We start from the raw sequence: 8,797 nt of genomic DNA, 5'->3' as shown, positions 1-8,797 counted from the left end.
TTGAATTCTAAACCTTTATTGGGCATTGATTTTTTTTTGTCATCAAAATGCCTCCGTTTTCTTTTTTGATTTAGCATTGACATTGTATAGGTATGGTAAACCTCCTCAATCAAATTTTACAAATTCTCAGAATATACAGTATGCTTTGTCAGATAGTATTTTGTCAAAGGTGAATATACAATGACAGCCTCAATTAGTATTAAAGGTAAGCTTTTGCCTCACACACGTACTTTTGTTCTTATAGACTTAGTATATGTTGAGAATGTGGAGGAATATTCGTGTTTTGAACCAAACACAGATTTGTTGTTAAAGCGCAACATTTTAATTCCCAATGCATCGTTGCCAAATCAGAATAGACTGAATCCCATTATAAATCCAAATTTTCACAATGTAGTTTTAAAGAAGAATACAGTTATTGGTTATGCATCACCTTGTGACATTGTTTGTAAAATATTTGAGGAAGATAGAGAAGGCATTCGATTGGGAAAGTGAGTTAAGCACAATAGAAAGAGAAGAGCTGATTTTCGATTTTTGAATCTGATTGAGCGAAAGAATGAGAATTTTGCAATACCGTCCGTGGAGCAAATATTTACAAATTTAGCAGTTTGCAAATGGTTCAGTGTTCTTGATTTAAATTATGGATGTATTAACACTGAATTAACGGTGAATTCTAAACCGAAAACAGCTTTTACTGTTCCTAATATTGACAGTTGGGAGTACAATTGTATGCTCCAGGTATTGTGTATTTTTTCCTCAGTGATGTGTCGCTTAGTAGCTATGACAACTGCAGCTATTTCAGCCTCTGAACTCTCCACATTTATGGACGTCAATGGAAGAAGTATTTAACAGACTTCGGAGAAGTAACGTGAGATTAGGAGTTAAGAAAACTAAATTATTTTATAATGAATCATTGATTTTGAAACATCTTGTATCCGAGCGTGGAATACAAATTGCGCCGCATTTAATTAATGCTGTGAAAGATTTCCCTAGTCCTACAACTGGTAAAAAAGTAGTCAATTTCAGGGCTTACTGGATATTTTCGAAAGCACATAAGGAATTATACTAACATAACGTGACTGCTTCAGGGATTATTGAAAAAACGAGCGAAATTTCATTTGGACGAGCAATGTGAAAAAAGTTTTCAAATGTTAAAAAGTGCATTGCATCTGTACCTGTTTTAGCGCCTTTTCACAATATGAGCAAGACCATTTTACATATAGATGCCGCTTAAGACGGGCTTGGTGCTTATTTATTACAAGAAGATGAGAATAATGAAATGCATCCAGTTGTATTTTGCAGTATAAGCCTTAGACCACAAGAGGAAAACTATGATATTATGTCTCTTGTAGTTGCTGCTTTTCCTTATGCTTTTCGTGTTTTTAGATTCTTTTTGTTGGGATGTAAGAAATTTACTGTTCTCACCAATACTCGTAATGCTAGTTTAAGGTACTTACAAACAACGAAGAATCTTACACGAAAGCTAGCTCGTTTGAGTAATATCTTCCGACACTTTAATTTTGTCAGTTTGCACGGTAAGGGCGTATCCAATAAAATAGCGGATCTGCGAATTTACCAAAATTTGAGAGTTTAACTTTTTTCTTTTTCTTTTTCTTTTTTTTTTTTTTTTTTTTTTTTTTAGTTTTCTTAAAACAAATAAGATAAGGACGTTACTCACTACGAGGAAGTGGTTGCACTTGGAGTTCCACTACCCAACTAGCCATTCAATGATTAGGGTGTATTATTTACAATTGTATTTACAAATTTATAATTTCACATAATTCGTCCCCTACAAATTTCCATTTTCCACCTTTATTTTCTCTTTTTATTTCTGTTCATTACTAATGATTTTAAACTCTGATTTTTGCGAGGGCAGAGGGGGTTCAGCGATAAAGCATTCACTTCTGGTGCATGGATCCTTGGCTCGATCGCAGCTCGTACCAAGTAAGTTTTGTGGTGGACAAATACCGTGTGCGTGGGTTTTGTCGGGATTCTCCCGTTTCCTCACACTTTCTTTATTTCACCATTTCATTCATTTCTCATCATCACCTTTTCCTTTAGCCTAGCCGGCATAACTGTGTGACGTAAAACTTAAAGACTTCATTTTTTTTCTGACATGCGAAAATGTAGGCATGGATGATCTTGATAATAGTGTAGCTCTGATGAAAAAGTCTCTAGCACTGTGTCCACACACTCTACCAGTTATTGAATTTGAACCTTAAGTAGACAGGCAGATACTCAGCAAAAGACCAGCTGTATTTACTAGGCATATCAAAAGTCATCTAATTAGGGCACTGCTCTGAAGACTTTTCAGTTCGTGACTCTGGTCCTTTGTCACATTCAAGATGGCTCACTACAGCTAATAGAGTTCTGCGGCTTTGAAAAGTCCTTCATATAATGAGGAAAATTGTCACCTTTATCTTATTTTTAGAAGTTATATATGCCTATGTGGTTTGTCATTAAGTCGACCAACAATTTGACCAAAAGTCCACAACATGTTTACGAGACCATTCAGAAAACACAGTATTCAGAAGAGCTAAAATAAGTTGTAGACCCCGTTATAGAACGGAATGCTCACTTTGCTCATTCCGAAAATTTGCTTTTGGCGATGGTCACTGATGACAGAAACCACATTTGGGAGCTTGGGAACAGATGAATTTTGAAGGCAAGGCAAGCAGCTTCTGAAAGTGATCCTTTGATGACATTTGATGGCACCAAACTTGAACTTTGGAGCTAGAGACTACACCGAAATAATACATTGGGATACTTTGTAATCTTACTTCTCCTCCTTTGTTAAGACCATTGACTAACGACGAAATGAGACAGTTTATAAGCAAACAGTAAGCCAGCTATGAATTTCAAGAAGTTCCCATTTCATACTCATGCTGTCGAAAGATGCGTTAAGCTTGTGACGGAAGCTTTCGGTAGTGTGTGGACACAGTGCTAGAGACAACTTCAACAGAGCAACATTTTTGTCAAGATCATCCATGCCTACATTTTCGCATAAATCAGAAAAAAATCAAAAATTACATCTTTAAGTTTTACGTCCCACGTTTATGCAGGCTAGGCTAAAGGAGACGATGATGATGAGAAATGAATGAAATGGTGGAATGAAGAAACTGGGAGTAAACGGGAGAATCCCGAGAAAACCTACACACGCGGTATTTGCCCACCACCAGGGATGTAATGGGGGGTATACGCGGGTATACGGCGTATACCCACCTCTAAGTTTTGGAAACTATCGTATAGCCACCTAAAATTTAGGAAGTACGTGGGTATACGCTACATTCGATTCATAGTATACTGACTTAATTAAAAAAAAAAACTCTGTATTTCAAAACAAAACAAAAAATCACTAAACAGCTGGTCGTCAGGCTGTGGTCGCGATTGATGTCTAATTAAAAAAAAAAAAAGTTTGCTTTTTAGGAGTGAGAGAATCGAGTTTTCTGAGAATCCCTTCTACTTGTATAATGGAAAACATCACTCTGAACCTGCAGTGGTTTTTCCTCAAGATGTCATATGCGCTGTCCTTACCTTCAGAAAAGCTGACCTCTGATACTATAATAAAATAAAGCCAAGCTGTTTCTAAATGTTTTTCTTGGAAACTCTTAGAAACTCTTTTGTTTCTAAAGATCAGTGGGAGATAGAGTTGAATGGTGGAGAGGGTAAGAACTAGGACCTATATCCTGGATTGACATTGAAGTTGTTCTGTTTTGACATAGCAATGACCACAGTTTTCACGCTTTCTTTGATCCAAATTCAAAGTATACCTATAGAATACAATTTGAACAAGGCAATACGGGATGGAACCAGTTCCTTTCCAATCGTGTAAGGAGGTTCGAAAAAAATGAATCTTTACTTTAGTTCAAGGGTTAAGAAGAAATTAACTGAATATATTTGCGCCAAGAAATCGTTGGCTCCTCACAAAAATAACAAAACAACGTGACCTACAGTAGGTCTAGTTGAAGCCTTCACCGTCGTTCCCAATAATATAAAATACAACAGCGAACTTCGGACTAGTACTGCTCAATTGTAGCCGCAATTGACATCAAAGAAAATTGCGATTGATTTTTATAAATACTCAGCAGCTAGTATTAGTCGTATTTTTTCCACAATCTACTGAGCAAAACAACAACAAAAAAGGATGGCATAAAAATAAATATTTTTTTTTGTTGTTTCGTTTTCGTTCAGATAAAAATTATTTGAAGAAAATTGGTTAACAGGAGGAGGTGGAAAACAAAAGTCAGGAAAGACCTAGCGTACGAGCATGTCACAGCGATCTTTGAATATTTCAGTAGAGCCGTCACTTGTAGTAGCCGAATTTCATTTGCTTAGTGGTGTTTAAACTTTCTTTATGGGTTGACGAATTAAGAGTTGCTTCGCAATTTGCAAGATATCCAAGAAGGGTTAGAAAATTGGTTAAAAAGGAAAAGAGACAATAGCTGTGTAAATTCCGTTGACGAAAATGTAAAAGCAAACATATCGAGAAATAGAGAAGAAAAATCCAAAGAACAAGTTCATTTGCCAGTTACTACTTCAGAAAAAAGACATAAGTATATTAATTGATTAATTTATTGATTTCGCATTATAAAGGTTGTTATAGCACCTCCGGCTTGATGACGAAGATGTCAGAGGTCCTTCGTTAAAGACATTGCAAAGAGACTAATTGAGGCCTATAAGTTAGGCACTATTTGCGTGGTGCGAATGAAGAAAAACCTGTCAAGATGGCTGATCTGCAAAGGGGTTTCCACGCGTTCTTCACCAGGGACGGCGCCAGAAACGTTTGATGGGGTGGGCGGAAAAAGGCGGACCTAGTTGCTGGGTGGGCGGACAATGAAAATAAGAACTGGGTAATGTAGACATTTTTTTTTTTTTTTTGAAATAATTAAGTTTCAATCTTTAAACTCTTTAGTTAGCTAAGGCTCAGACCGAAATAGGGGAGGGACAAGGATATGGAAAACAGCTGTCTTGGCCTTATAGAAGGTACAATTCTGGCATTCGCCTGGTGGGACTGAAGAAATTCAGAATTTAGGATGGGCTGCGGGAGTTCGTGGCTATATGCTCGACCTACCGAATTCCGCGTAGCAGACACACTACCTCTACTTCGAGTTATTTTTTTTTTTTTTTTTTTAACAATAATAACGGTGTGTACTGTGTAGTCGATGAAGTTCAAGACAGCTTTACCTTCTCTCCCTCCAAGAATACCAATGAATGCATAGAAATAAAAGAAGGTTCAGACAACACAGACTAACAGATAATACTCTACTTTTCGTTAATATCATAAAATACACAATAAGTAAGTAAAGTAAAACAAGAATAAAATAGGCTATTGCAAACATTTTTTAATCTTTGAAGCATTTATTACAAAAAAAAAAAGAAAGAAAAAGAAAGAAAAAGAAAAGAAAAAGAAACAAAAAATATAAATCATTTATATTTTCTCTCGTATATTCTTAATTTGTGCACATTAGATTTCTTGACGTGATATCTATATGCAACAGCAAAGATTTATGTTACTAAAAGAATAGGGGAATTCGACAGCATAATTGTTTGATCATACCTTACACAGAAATCTTTGAAATAGAAACTCAAGTTGAAAAACAAAATAAAACAATTATATATTGGATAAAGAAGTAAATAGCAATTAACAAAACTTCATCATGATCCACAGAAACAACAATGTATTTTAAACTATGAAGGGCCAGGCCCGTATCCAGGAGAGTCGAGGGGGGCCGCCTCCCTAAATTTTTACTGGCCCCCTCTAAAATTTTCACAGGCTTGCAAATGAACTATAATGTGGTAATGAACTATAATATTTTTGGATCGGCTTCCCCCCCTAACTTTCACCGAGCTGGCTACGGGCCTGTGAAGGGCTGATCACATGGTACGAACAAGCTTACAATAAACTTTTATACCTGCACTCTAATGGAGTACATTGCGTTGATTGTTAAGCCCAATATCGAATAATTTTACCACATTCTCTACAGCAATATTCATTACAAGTTTTCTTTCTACTGAAAGGAAACAAAGATCGCTTAGGAGACAGTTTCCCATACATATGGTTTTCACAAAATACATTAACCAAACTATTTTTTACATGAATTCCTGATGACATTACAATGAATATTCTCAATGAACAGTTCATCCTCAATACTTGCGCCAGAGATTTGGGTTATTGAGAGGGGATTTAGATTTCTGGGCTTTCAGATCTAAGGCCATTTAGCCCGTCCCGTTTGAGGGATGATGTCCCTCGGGGATCACACTATCCGGGGAGAGGGAAGGAAGGAAGCGGCCTGGGACCTATAAGTTAGGTACCATCCCGGCATTTGCCTGGTGTGAGTGAGGAAAACCCAGGAAAACCTCATTCAGGGTGGCTGGCCTGAAAAAGCGTTTTTTTTTTACTATTTTTCGACCCCCACCGTGACAATTTACAAGTGCCCCCACCGGGAATCGAACCCGGGACCGCTCGCACCGAAGGCGAGAGCGTTAGCGACTACGCTACGCGGGGCCACTATTTAGGTTATTGAGATAAATGTAATTAATTTATATGCATGTGTAAGTAGCTCTGTGTGTTTTGTACCAGATCGTTTCTAGAAAGAGTTACACATAAAAATAAGAAAGGTCAACAAGAGCAGACAAAACAAACAAAAAAATAATATCTTAAGGGTAAGATATATTGTGTACAAACATCAGGAAGTACAATACAGCAAACTAGTATTTTGTATGACCAACAGGGGCTTTCTGCAGTGTAGTGAGTCATCCAGGCATGTTGGTAAAGAGGTTATTGCAAAATCCAGCATCGATTTCATGGAATCACACCCGGAATACCTGTTCCGTGATTTCCATTCTACTCGAGACAATTGTCTTTTCAATCTTCTGCTCATATTGACTCACACATTTTCGATTGGATTCATGTCAAATGAGTTTGGAGGCCACATGAGTCTCTGAATACTCATATTCTTGAACCACGTATTAACGATTTTCGCTCGGTGACATGAAGCATTATCGTCCTGGAAAACGAAATAGTCCATAGTTGCTTCACAAAAGTAATCTTTAACTGTTGTAAAAACTTTACGTATCAGAATTTGAAGATATTTTCGTACATCAACTGACCCTTCACATATAGCATTCGTTTTGACACCTTTAGCGGTGAAGCTAAGCCACACCATCACTCAGTGAGTGAATATTTGCACCTCTTAAATGCAATCCTTATCAAGTTCCACGCTCGTGCGTATCCACAACTTCAACTTCGTTCGTTTGCCACTATTCTAAACTTCTTTTTGGCGGAGAAATTGACGTGTTTCCAGTTGCCTTAAGTCCAAGTTGCATATCGGCTCCAACACCTACGTGTTGATGCCCTCTGTGATTTTGTCAGTTGCAGGTTCTTACGAAGTTTCTTCTTCGTAATATCCTCTTCATACAGTAAAGACAATACAGCTGTACAAGTAACTGCAGTTCCCAGGTCATCTCGAATTAGAGAAGCGAGTTGTCGGGAACTCATTCCTTCATTGTGCAATGCTATTGATTTTATTTGGCCATCTGCTGTGGTTGATGCTTTCTTTTCTGTATCACGTTGTTGACGAAGGGACGATTGTTATGCTGTCTTTGCTTGTGAATTACTCTTCCTGCCGTCAAGTGGTGGATTTTGAGTATTCCGCCCATCTCCCTTCGAGATTTACCGTAGCTGAGCAAAGTAAGAATTATGCCTTGTTCACATGGCGAAAAATCACATTTCTTACCCACCTTTATTTGTTTACAATCCATATATTATATAATTATTTAATATACTTATATTATTTATAATATACTAATATTATAATATATATAATATAATATATTATAATATATATAATATATATATATATATATATATATATATATATATATATATATATATATATATATATATGGATTATATATTCATATCCATATATCCATGATATATCAACAATATCAAACAAAAACAACGCTGCACGACAAGAATACTGCCACTTGACACTGTCCAAACATTGAGGAACCAAATAACAATCACAAAATACTATTTACCTGGACCTACACATCTCAAATTCAAAGCAGAATTCTTCCTACAATAACTTGCGAGGTGCTCTCACTGCCATCTGAAGAGAATATTACTACTACATAAAAAATTAGCAAGCGCCGTTGTACACCACAAATATCACATATAACGCAAATGAACTATCCCACTGTTCGTTTCCTTCTATTTCTTTTCTAACGGGTTGCAACTATGGTTTTCTGTATCAGTTACCTTGAGAATTGAAGTGTCGCTATTTTTTCTTTACAGAGTATAGATATGTTTTAACCCGTCTAAGACATGAGAAAGAACGTTCACATGGTGAACTAGATACAGGAATGGTGACAGCAATTACGGCTAATTTGTGAATTTCATGAAAAGCAATTTTGAAACGATCCCTCACTTCAGTAAACTGAGAAACGGAGCTAATTTTGCATTGCTTTTCCTCCTCATAACGTTTCAAAACTTTCGGGAGAAGTTTCATTTCCAGCTCTACACTATCAACATCACATCCATAATGATGCGTGCAAGTGGTTCACTTTTCTCAATGAGAGGAAATGTTCCCTTTTAGGGTGAAGACTGCTTATTCCAGTGTAAATTGGCGTTCAGCTGTATCTGGAATTATGTTTGTAAATAAAATCATTGTTCATTGCAGAGTTAAACAGGGTCCTAGAACCTATTACATTACAATCAATAGTAATACCTATTGCTTTTGAAGTACAGGATGTCATCTTCATCATTTTACTTCTGTTGGGATGGGCGGATGGGTAG

The 8,797-nt window shown here is 36.7% G+C and overlaps 1 non-coding gene across 1 annotated transcript; it reads right to left on the bottom strand.

Moving 5' to 3' along the window:
- Window positions 1-6,429: 6,429 nt before the first annotated feature.
- On the bottom strand, window positions 6,430-6,503 carry TRNAR-UCG (transfer RNA arginine (anticodon UCG)). The gene has a single exon. It is a non-coding gene; the product is annotated as a tRNA-Arg (tRNA).
- Between the last annotated feature and the right edge of the window lie 2,294 nt (window positions 6,504-8,797).

Source organism: Thermobia domestica, chromosome 16, assembly GCF_964235325.1.
Source record: "Thermobia domestica chromosome 16, izTheDome1.hap1.1, whole genome shotgun sequence".
NCBI classification, from domain to species: Eukaryota; Metazoa; Arthropoda; class Insecta; order Zygentoma; family Lepismatidae; genus Thermobia; species Thermobia domestica.
This window is presented reverse-complemented; position numbering and strand designations above follow the sequence as displayed.